General features: G+C 36.4%; 1 protein-coding gene and 1 pseudogene across 1 annotated transcript in view; one reads left to right on the forward strand and one right to left on the reverse strand.

Moving 5' to 3' along the window:
• Nucleotides 1-224: 224 nt before the first annotated feature.
• On the reverse strand, nucleotides 225-4,931 carry LOC125658058 (uncharacterized; annotated as a pseudogene).
• LOC125658059 (complexin-like) overlaps nucleotides 4,044-11,596 on the forward strand; it is a 71,554-nt gene continuing 64,001 nt past the window's right edge. Inside the window, exons 1-2 of the mRNA XM_056148468.1 lie at nucleotides 4,044-4,170; nucleotides 5,804-6,025. The gene's annotated coding sequence lies outside the window, so the exon portion shown is untranslated. The remainder of the gene's footprint in view (nucleotides 4,171-5,803; nucleotides 6,026-11,596) is intronic.

Consider the following 11,596-nt stretch of genomic DNA (forward strand, 5'->3'; position numbering starts at 1 on the left):
AAATTGAGTTTTTAGTTTGTCGTTGATATCTAATTTCAATAAAATATCTAAGTATGAAGCAAAAGTGGACGACTTTGCGGTGTCTTTTATTCCGAGTGCACTCTTCACCATAAATCTAATGCAAAAAGGTTAAAGATATTGGAATAAAAAATTTCAAATGGTTTAAATCTTTACCTTTCAAATAGAAAACAGTTTGTAAAAAATAAGACTCATGTAGGAAAGAATTTTATTTCAAGCTATATTAAAACAAACGTTGATTCTCTATTTAGTACACACAACGCAAGTTAGATATTTGCCATCTTCGTACGGAGGGCACTCCAGAGCTCCACAAGAAGCACGAACAGGTAAGATCAGCTTGCCATTGTTATTGACATGTCCGTTAATCACGGTTTCAGGAGATTCATCCAAACAAATATATTGTGAAGCAGCAGCATGATCGTAGTAGCCGGCTGCAAGGTAACCCCTGTACTGCATTCTCCAACCTGGAGCACACACGTTGGTTCATGGAATCATGAGGACACTGGGAGATAGGCTTCGACAAACAGCACAAGGAACATCATCACCATCGCTTGGTCCGAACGTATCACTATCGTATTCTGCTCCGAACATGTATCCACTATTACCATGGAGTGCCGCAGTCAACACTGGGGTCCGTGTCAGACAGACATACTCAGCAGCTCCTCCTTTGTGGGAGTAGTGTGATCCCCCGGCAAATCCTGGAATATCAATACCCAAATGTAGTGAACACTGATACAAACCCTATAGCGGAAAAGCGACCCTTTATGCCTTTATCTTATTTTCAAATCACCCAATTGTACTTGTAAATGACAATTTTGATTTTGACAAGTCAAACATATAGGGTGAGACTTATTTCAATATCCCAGAAATCATCGCCCACCCGACCCTGGAGCCTGTAGAATTCACTCCCTTTCATATAGAGCATTACCAACGCCTTCACGTTGACTTATATCGTGTCAGTCGGATCCCACTCGTCCTTTTCCGTAATCGAAAAGATTATGGAAATAACCGAATAGTTACGTAAACTGAATAACCGTCCGTCGCTCCATATGACGATCTTTGATTTCCCTCACGATATGTATCCGTTTCCAGTTTATGGCAACGACAATATTGTTCTGTGCCATATAAAACTCAAATTTCATTTTTTATTATTTTTTCAAATAGATCGAATGTATTCAAAAATATATTGAATGACAAAGAATGAAAGTTATTTCTGCGTGTACTCGTGTCTGGAATGAGAGTAATTTCTACACATTTCATGTAATATGAATTAAGTTGGAAGACGTTTCTCGTTTCTGATGTGGTCAATCATTTTCCAGAGGCGTTCCTTCATGACTTCAGACCGCGTTACATAAGCTGTATAAGATTCTTGCACAACTTTTAATAATGAATTCAACCGGTTTTGTTGGTTTGTTTTTACCCGGTTACACTAGGGAAAAGGATTACCATATGCACTGGCGGATTTAAAGGGGGTGTTTTCAATTTTCAAAGTTTAGGTTACAAATCAGTGCGTCCTATAAAAATAGGGAAAATCAACTCATATCTATAATTATTGATTCTAAAAGGTGAATGGCAAAATACATAAAGTCCCTAACTACACATCGGAGATAATGTTAGTGCGACATTATTACATGAAAATAAAAATGCGTTATATCAACGTCATTTATTTCTGTTATTGATACTTTTCTTAAAACATAATTTAATACTTTTTCAAATCTTAAAAATTGTTTTCTCTATTTACAAGTTTGAGAAACAGTGACAAAAAAATTGCCATACTGTAAATGGCCCTGGTGACAAGACACGAATGTGATACACGTTCTATTTAGTGGTGTTATATAAGTCCAATAAGTAAATTTTTTGTTAATAGTACAGTACTGTGTAGATTATCACAATTGTCTTGTGTTTTTCATTGCCTCATTTGAGTAGTGTTGATAAAGGTGCTTTTCTGTTTGTTAGAGAGGATTGTAACTTCACCTATGAAGGCTAATTATATGGTTAATTTTTATTCTTAAAATCACTAAAATTCACGAGCTTCCGGGGGTTTTGCTCCTGGACCTCCACCAGGGCTTTGCCCTGGGCCCACTGGGGGAGCTTAGGGCGGCCCCCAGACCTCTTGCCTCTGGAAAAAGTTCCACGCCCCCTAACCAGAATTCATGGACCGGTCCCTGATATGCTACACAGAAATCTGAGATCTGCAACATTTGTAATCCTTGTAACCTTGACTTTGAAGAGAAGTTGGTTGTGAGAGAAAGATCTGTAATCTTTGTAACCCTGACTTTGAAGAGATGGCATTAATGTAGCTGCAGAACTGTAGCTCTCTGAAAAAATATTTTGACATAACAGAGAGCTACAGAGCCACCCCTTATAAAAACCTTCGATTTACGGCGCACAAAAAGTTGCGCACGGTTGAGGTCTTATATCGTTGTATTCTTGAGTTGCTGTTTCATAAATTTAATATCAAAAAATTCTTAACATATTCTCCTACTATTCTTGTGTCTAAACATACCTTCAAATATTCATTAAAGTCCCATACGACCTGAAAACTCCCAGCTTCAAATGATTTCGTTTATTGACGTAGCCATGTTAGGTAGCCGGGTCAATTCGAATCATGGTTAATTTCCATACTTGCACAATAACGTCTAGATGTAAATTCATATCCCCACAAATATTTTAGATAATGTATCATCCCAGTGCCTTTAAATAATAATTATTCTAATAACTAAACTCAGGGCAATGCGGCTTTCATTAGTCTGGTGCGGTCTCCATCCCTGCCACACGAGTGTTAAGGACTTTAGTAGCATTTTCATGAATCAAGAGCTTATTTTAGCTTTAGAAAAACTTTATTTTTTTAATTTCTATAAATTATTCGTATTGATGATAAATGAAGAGCGAATACATAACATATAACGAATTTTATGAATATATACCAACAACAACAGGGTACGAATTGACCCGGCTACCTAACATAACGAAATCATTTGAAGCTGGGAGTTTTCAGGTCGTATGGGGCTTTAATGAATATTTGAAGGTATGTTTAGACACAAGTATAGTAGGAGAATATGTTAAGAATTTTTTGATATTAAATATATGAAACAGCAACTCAAGAATACAACGATATAAGACCTCAACCGTGCGCAACTTTTTGTGCGCCGTAAATCGAAGGTTTTTATAAGGGGTGGCTCTGTAGCTCTCTGTTATGTCAAAATATTTTTTCAGAGAGCTACAGTTCTGCAACTAGCATTAATGAAGTATTGAGTCTGTAACCTTTCTAACACTTGCATGTCAGGAGAGGTGGTGAATATCCATAAATAGCATATTGACTCTAGGACATATATGCGTTTTATGCCATGGAAGCAAAATATTTTCCTTAGCGTAACCTGGTTACAAAATTGCCATTCGGGAAATCTGTTCTGAGATTTTGCCATATGAAAGGCGAAGATAACGAACAGTGATCAATCCCATAACTCCTATAGGCTTAAGCAATGCAAAATAAAGTTGAGCAAACACGGACCCCGGGGATATACCAGAAGTGGGATCAGATGCCTAGGAGGGGTAAGCATCCTCTGTCGACCGTCACACCCGCCATGAGCTCTATATCTTGATCAGGTAAACGGAGTTATCCGTGGTCAAAATCAGTGTGGCCTAACAATCGGCAGAAACACGTCAGACAGCATTTGACCCAATGATAGGTTGTATTGGCAAACTATATCGTTATAACGACCATAGAATTTGCGAAATGCTTACTTTAAACGAGACTTTTGGAATCCCTGCACCATCAATTTGTTTGTCACTTAAGAAATCTAATCCGGAAAATCGGATCACACTGTGAAATCAACAATTGAAGAGAAAAAAACCCACCGATGATATCTGATATGAAAAGGTGCATAAGTAGAGAAAACGGAAGTGGGAATAAAATTTAGAACGTTTTCAAGAACGGTGATTGTGTTTTTGATTGGAGAACAATTTAACATTATCGTTTTTTTTAACCATCCGGACAGCTATGTTTTCCCCAGCGAACAAAAGTGGCGCCACCTGGAATTATAGGAAACATTATTAATTCACTTGAACTTTTTCCCTTCATTTTTCTAGTAAGCAGTGACAACTTGATACATGGATAAACTGATGTGGTTCATCTAAAGGAATTTTATATAGGTGAAGTGAAAATCATTTATAATGTAAACAATGCTTCAGAGTAGACAAAGGCAAGAGGTATATGTACAAGTCGTCTAGATTCTCCGATACAATGTACAGGGTGCTTTTACGAGTACTAATATTTTATCAGAAATAATTCTTTGTTGTTTCTCTGCCTTTTACATGTAGGTAATGAGAAAACCCGTATGTGGCACTTGCGACTTCTATCAAATTCAATGTATCACTAAAATCATTTAAAGTAATGATGGGCTAACGTGTATTGTCATGATATTGACAGTGTGTGTGTGAAGCCTTGTAGGAAAAGGAAGCATATTTACCAGTTAAATCACTGTTTTCCATAACTCTTCAAGTACGAAATCAAACCCCCCACAAACATGTGATCATTGCGCGAGCCATGAATTGAAAATAGTCTTTGTGAGTGGACTATACTAATTCACAAAGTGAAAATCTCGAATGGATGTAAAACAATATACGGAGAACAAGTAGCAGATTTTGCAGACGTCTGAAGATCCGAGATAAGTCTTTCCTGTGCAAGCAGTTTGGTTTGCTGTTCTTGATATTTCGAATTCAGTTCTTGGATTTGATGTTGCATTGCGGAAATCTGAGAATGAATTAAATTTGGATCGTTCAGCAGAAGTCGTTTCTCCTCAGCGGCAGACATCACCACAACCCAAACTGCAGAAACAAGAATTAAATTGAAAGAATATTCAAACACCGTCATTGTGCAGTAGATCATTACAAATTGTTATCTTATCAGTCTTTTGAATGCAGGCGACTATGGTTGGCCATCCTACACAATCACTTGTACTGTAGTTTAGATATCGTAAAAGCAAAATACTGGCCATTACAATTTTTTATTTAATTTCTTTTTACCTAATTACAACTTATTTCTTTAATTTTACTATCACGGGAGAAAAGATGTATTTACTGCAGAAAACACTCATTAGTAACCACACGCACTATAACTTGATCTTATTTTACTGTAGTTACCTTTGTATCAGTAAAAACAAAATACTGACCAGCGATACTCACGTTATTAGTTGAATATTTTTACTGCTATAAATATTAAGCATTAATATCAAACACATGTACTTGACAAATGACCGAGGCTTCCTGACACACTTATCAAATGCGTATTGCTATAAATAACGCGGAAACACTCTATTTATAAGTGAAAGGAATTAATGACATACTCCGATAACTCAAAGTGACTTTGGCTGAGTTTGGTGAAGATCACATCTTATCATGAATTAGCAAGTCATGGGACTATGTACTGCAGTATTCAATGGGTGAAATAGTCTACGTCTTTCCCCATCACGATCTTTTGAGACTTTAAAATGAATAAAATTGTTAAAACATTCTCTTTAGAATGACCAAAGATTTAGACCTATGTAATCTCTTTATATCTATTTTTGTACTGAACAAAATGTATCTTATTTATTTTATAATTTTATATAGTTGAACATTATGAACTTACTAACTGCCCATTAAACTTGTGAAGTGTGGGGCAGCCAACTATGTCTCTTTATTCCTGTCCGTCTTTTACTCTGTTTAGTAGTTATAGGATTTTAGCTTTTATTGTTCGCATGCATGTGGTTTTGGGGTATATTTTCTTCCTCCTTCCGTCCTGCAGGGGTCCAGCACAGACCTGTCGTTGATGTACATGTACAGACTAAATCCTTCCGCAGAACCTGTTCTACCCATGTCCAGCTTATAGTCGTGGACATGAACTTCTGGTGACATTTGAATAGGAAGTCCTGGTTGGAGGTCTTACTGGGCCAAACATTTTGTAGGTTCCTTCTTCTACCTGTGTGGAACAGACAGTTTATGTTGGTCATTCAATAAAACAATGCAGGTAGGGCCGTAGTTTTGCTCTCTCTCTCTCTCTCTCTCTCTCTCTCTCTCTCTCTCTCTCTCTCTCTCTCTGTTAAATGTTAATGTTACATATGTGAATTCCTTGATACATGAGGTTTTCTTTCCCTATCTCGACTGGTAATAGAATAGTGGTGTTAAGGGTCACCTGATTTGTTTTGTTTGTGTTGACCTTGAGACCGATCTGTCTTGCATGTTTTGTTGATCTGTTGACCTTCTCCTAGATGTGCTGATGTGTATATAGAACACATAGCCTTCTGTTACATGTTGTTAGGGTACGTGTACATACAACGAAGGTAAAATACGTTTATCTTAAACTTGGTGTAAACAATTTCCCAGGGTATCATGGAATTTTAATATGGTTACCAGTTCAAAAATGTCATTCTAAATGGCGCATAACGTCTTCACTTGTGCTACTTTGTTTTTATCTGATCTCATCAAAGTTCACCCAAAATTTATAGGACATGAATCACATTAAGTACAATGCGCCATCAGCTTGTATACATGTATTGCGGATATTGTGTGTGTATGTCCCGCCCGCCTGTTACAGTGGAAGGTGTTACAAATAATAAATCTGACAGTTTAATAATTGTAAATGTAGCAGTTTAGCTGTCTGCGATTCTCTTTGACACCTTATAAGTATGGCATACATGTATTTGACTTGCATTTCATGGGGAGAGAAGACTCATTCGCATCTTCGCGGACTTTTCCGGCAAGGGAAAAACATGTTTTCTGAGTTGTAATGTGAAAAAAAGGGGGGGGGGGTACCTAAGTCTAACCATCATGACGATGTGGCTGTCTTAGCAAAGTTAGAACATGATAAAGTATTTCATACAGACATCAAAATAGTGACAAAACGATTCCGTAAAAAAGAAATATCACGTGATTTAGTATAAGGCTTTCACAATTAAACGCAGGCACCTGTTTTGCGTCTATAAGGAAAATGTTCATTTACACAAAGCACACGCAGTGAACTCAGCACTCGGCTTATCTGAGTTTCATTTCTGGGTGAGTGAGCTTTTAATTTTTAAATCCAAACTTTATAAAGTTTCTCTAAACCATTGCACACTGAACGTCGGTAAAGATTCGAATTCCAGCTTGGCGAATTTATGAGGAAAGTCGACTCGGGAAGATAAATGGTGATCACTGATTGTATGATGCTACTGGTAATTTTCTAATTTAAGTTTTGAACGGTTGCGCAAAAGTAATGGTAATTTTTGAAAATATTTTTTTTATTGTTCATTCTTCTGTTAGATTGAAATTTAAGAGTTCGTGCATCGCAGATCCTTTAAAGTCGTGTTGGTCTACCTGTCACGAGGACCAGTGACTGATTCGTGCGTCTGGGTGCAAAGATGATAAGCTTTACATTGTGACTAAGAAAGAAAAACCAGGAAAAGTTTCTTAAAATTCCAGTAACTACATAAAGCAAGAAGACTTGTATCAATGGGAAAATTAATGAGAATAGGGGTCTTTAAAAAACTCAGAAAATGAATAGATTAAAAGATGAAATAAATCAACAACAAATAAAACCCACCCGGACCTATGCTATTGAATGTATATATCACTACACCACTAAATAAATAATAACCAATATATACATATATACAATTTGTGTGCGAGAGAGAGAATCAAACAAAAAATGAATTATTCTTACGTCTTTTAGTATTTGGTTCACAAGAGAGACCCATTGTATATTGTAAACTCTATGAGCTTGTTTTCGTATTTCGTATAGCTTATATATAGTATCAAATATATGTAGTGAAATTTTGTCTATTTAAACAGCGACAAGTTCAAATATGCTTTATGAAATATATCTTCTTAAATATTCTTTACCTTTACCTAAATCTCAAATACTTTTCTGATAACATCTAAAGATACGGTAATGCATTGAACTATTGTATACATGTATCAAAATATCGTATATATGTATCTTTAAATAGCGCGAGAGTGCATTTCAGCTAATAATACTTATTTCATCATAACACCTGACTCTGCATTGAAAACAAATAATGCATGGCATGCATGTGAGATATATTTCCATTTAAGTGATTTTGGGAATACCAAACACAAACTTAACACATGCAAAGCTATAAATAGACATGAGAAATAAGAAGATAAGTCAATACTCTACTCCGTACTTGGTTTATGCTTATTCATAGTTTGATTTGCTCTACTCCGTACTAAACTTGTGGTTTATTCATACTGTTTGATTTGCTCTACTCGGTACTAGGTTACGCCAGCACGGATGTGTATATATGTATACACTATAAATGATTTATCGCTTATCAAGAAATGTAAAAATAATTTTTCCCTTATTGGCATGATATGTCATAAATGCTTAAAATATTTGAGTACAAATCTTCCGCTCCCTACTTTCTCATGCTTTTCACTGCTTGGTGGCAGAATGCGTTCAAATTTGTTATGTGTACGAGGTAAAATTGGAATATTTATGTTGTACGAGTTAATAAAATAATATTACAAATATCACCTGTACAAGATATTACCAGTACAAGATGTCAAATGATATTACCAATTATGAAAACCAGCTGTAAAATATATCAGATATCACAATATCAGCTGTACAAAATATCAGATGATATAATTTAAGCTGTACAAGATATCAGATGATATTACCAATATCAGTTGTACAAGATATCAGATGACATTACCAATACCAGCTGTATAAGATATCAGATGATATCACAATATCAGCTATACAAGATATCAGACTACATTACCAATACCAGCTGTATAAGATATCAGATGATATCACAATATCAAGTAATGTTACTAATACTAATACTGGATTTTATGATCAATGAACCAAGACTAAGGTCAATGATAAAATTCAGAAATATTCGTCCAGGTCATGTTGCAGATGTAAACTTCAACAGAATCGCCATAATATTCTCACTTGTGGGAAAATGCTATATATTTTTTTTTTCTCTTCTCAACATAGAAAAGGTGAAGATAACGAACACTAATCAATCTCATAAATCCTCTAAAGAATAAAAAAAACAAGAGGCCCATGGGCCACATCGCTCACCTGAGTCACCTTGGTCCATATCAGAAGACTTTCTATATATATTTGCATGTAAAACCGTAGTCCTTATCATGGCCCCAATCTACCCCTGGAGGCCATAGTTTTCGCAAACTTGAATCTACACTATGTCAGAAATTTTTCTTGTAAATGTGAACTTCTTTGGCCCAATGGTTCAAGAGAAGAAGATATTTGAAGATTTTTCCTATATATTTGTATGTAAAACTTTGATCCCCCCTTGTGGCCCCATCCTACCCCCAGGGGCCATGATTTGAACAAACTTGAATCTGCACTATATCAGAAAGCTTTCATGTAAATATCAGCTTTTCTGGCTCAGTGGTTCTTGAGAAGAAGATTTTTTAAAAAAAATTCCTATATATTTGCATGTAAAACTTTGATCCCCTATTGTGGCCCCATCCTACAACAGGGGGCCATGATTTGAACAAACTTAGCTCTGCTCTATGTTAGGAAGCTGTTCATGTGAATATCAGCTTTTCAGACTCAGTGGTTCTTGAGAAGAAGATTCTTAAAGAATGTCCCTATATATTTGTATGAAAAAACTTTGATCCCCCCTTGTAGCCCCATCCTACCCCAGGGGCCATGATTTGAACAAACTTGAATCTGCACTATGTCAGAAAGCTTTCATGTAAATATTAGCTTTTCTGGCTTAGTGGTTCTTGAGAAGAAGATTTTTAAAGATTTTTCATATATATTTGTATGTAAAACTTTGATCCCCTATTGTGGCCCCATCTGACCCCCAGGGGCCAGGATTTTAACAATTTAGAATCTGTACTATATATCAGAAAGCTTTCATATAAATCTCAGCTTTTCTGGCTTAGTGGTTCTGGGAAGAAGATTTTTAAAGATTTTTTCTATATATTTGTATGTAAAACTTTGACACCCTATTGTGGCCCCATCCGACCCCCGGGGGCCATGATCTTAGCAATTTATAATCTGCACTATATAAGGAAGCTTTCATATAAATCTCAGCTTTTCTGGTTCAGTGGTTCTTGAGAAGAAGATTTTAAAAGATTATTCCTATAAATTTGTATGTAAAACTTTGATGCCCCCCTTGAGGCCCCATTCAATCCCCGGGGTCCATGATTTTAACGAACTTGAATCTGCACTATATCAAAAAAAAAAAAAAAAAAAAAAAAAAAAAACAACTTTGACCCCCTATTGTGGCCCCATCCGACCCCTGGGGGCCATGATTTTAACAATTTAGAATCTGCATTATATAAGGAAGCTTTCATATAAATCTCAGCTTTTCTGGCTCAGTGGTTCTTGAGAAGAAGATTTTTAAAGATTTTCCCTATATATTTGTATGTAAAATTTTGACCCCCTATTGTGGCCCCATCCGACCCCCGGGGGCCATGATTTTAACAATTTAGAATTTGCATTATATAAGGAAGCTTTCATATAAATCTCAGCTTTTCTGGCTCAGTGGTTCTTGAGAAGATTTTTAAAGATTTTCCCTATATATTTGTATGTAAAACTTTGACCCCCTATTGTGGCCCCATCCGACCCCCGGGGGCCATGATTTTAACAATTTAGAATCTGCATTATATAAGGAAGCTTTCATATAAATCTCAGCTTTTCTGGCTCAGTGGTTCTTGAGAAGAAGATTTTTAAAGATTTTCCCTATATATTTGTATGTAAAACTTTGACCCCCTATTGTGGCCCCATCCGACCCCCGGGGGCCATGATTTTAACAATTTAGAATCTGCACTACCTAATAAAGCTTATCTATAAATTTCATCTTTTCTGGCTCAGTGGTTCTTGAGAAGAAGATTTTATAATGACCCTACCCTATTTTTACCTTTTCTTGATTATCTCCCCTTGGAAGGTGGTCTGGCCCTTTATTTTAACAATTTAGAATTCCCTTTACCTAAGGATGTTTTGTGCCAACTTTGGTTGAAATTGGTCCAGTGGTTGTTGAGAAGAAGTTGAAAATGTGAAAAGTTTACAGACGGACAGACGGACGGACAGACGGACGGACGGACGCCGGAGTACGGGTGATCAGAAAAGCTCACTTGAGCTTTCAGCTCAGGTGAGCTAAAAAAAGGAGTATAGGCAATCAAACTAAAGCCAGACTTCTATTTACACTACGGCATGGAACTTTACTCAGACTGGAACAAAAGCGGGCCCATGAAAACACCAGCTGTGTATAGGAGTATTAAGCATCCCCTGTCCACTGGTCACGCCCACCGCGAACCCTGTCTCTTAGAATACCGTCATTGTATCTAATATAAATATGGAGTTGAAGGCCACACCAAGAGATATTTTTAATCTTATGTAGAGGATTGTGAATAGATTCTTCCTCATAAGAAAACAAAAAACAGACCAGCTACTAAAGGAACACAATTTGTGCCCATGGGAATTCCAACAATGTTTTGAGAATCTTGATTTGATTTACACCACTTCTTACATATGTTGTGCCAGACTACGTCTGTGGTTTCTCCTTCACAGTAGTTAATACTTCGTGTGGAGTAAAGATATGGGCACGGCAACTCA

This window comes from Ostrea edulis, chromosome 9 (assembly GCF_947568905.1).
Source record: "Ostrea edulis chromosome 9, xbOstEdul1.1, whole genome shotgun sequence".
In the NCBI taxonomy this organism is placed as follows: Eukaryota; Metazoa; Mollusca; class Bivalvia; order Ostreida; family Ostreidae; genus Ostrea; species Ostrea edulis.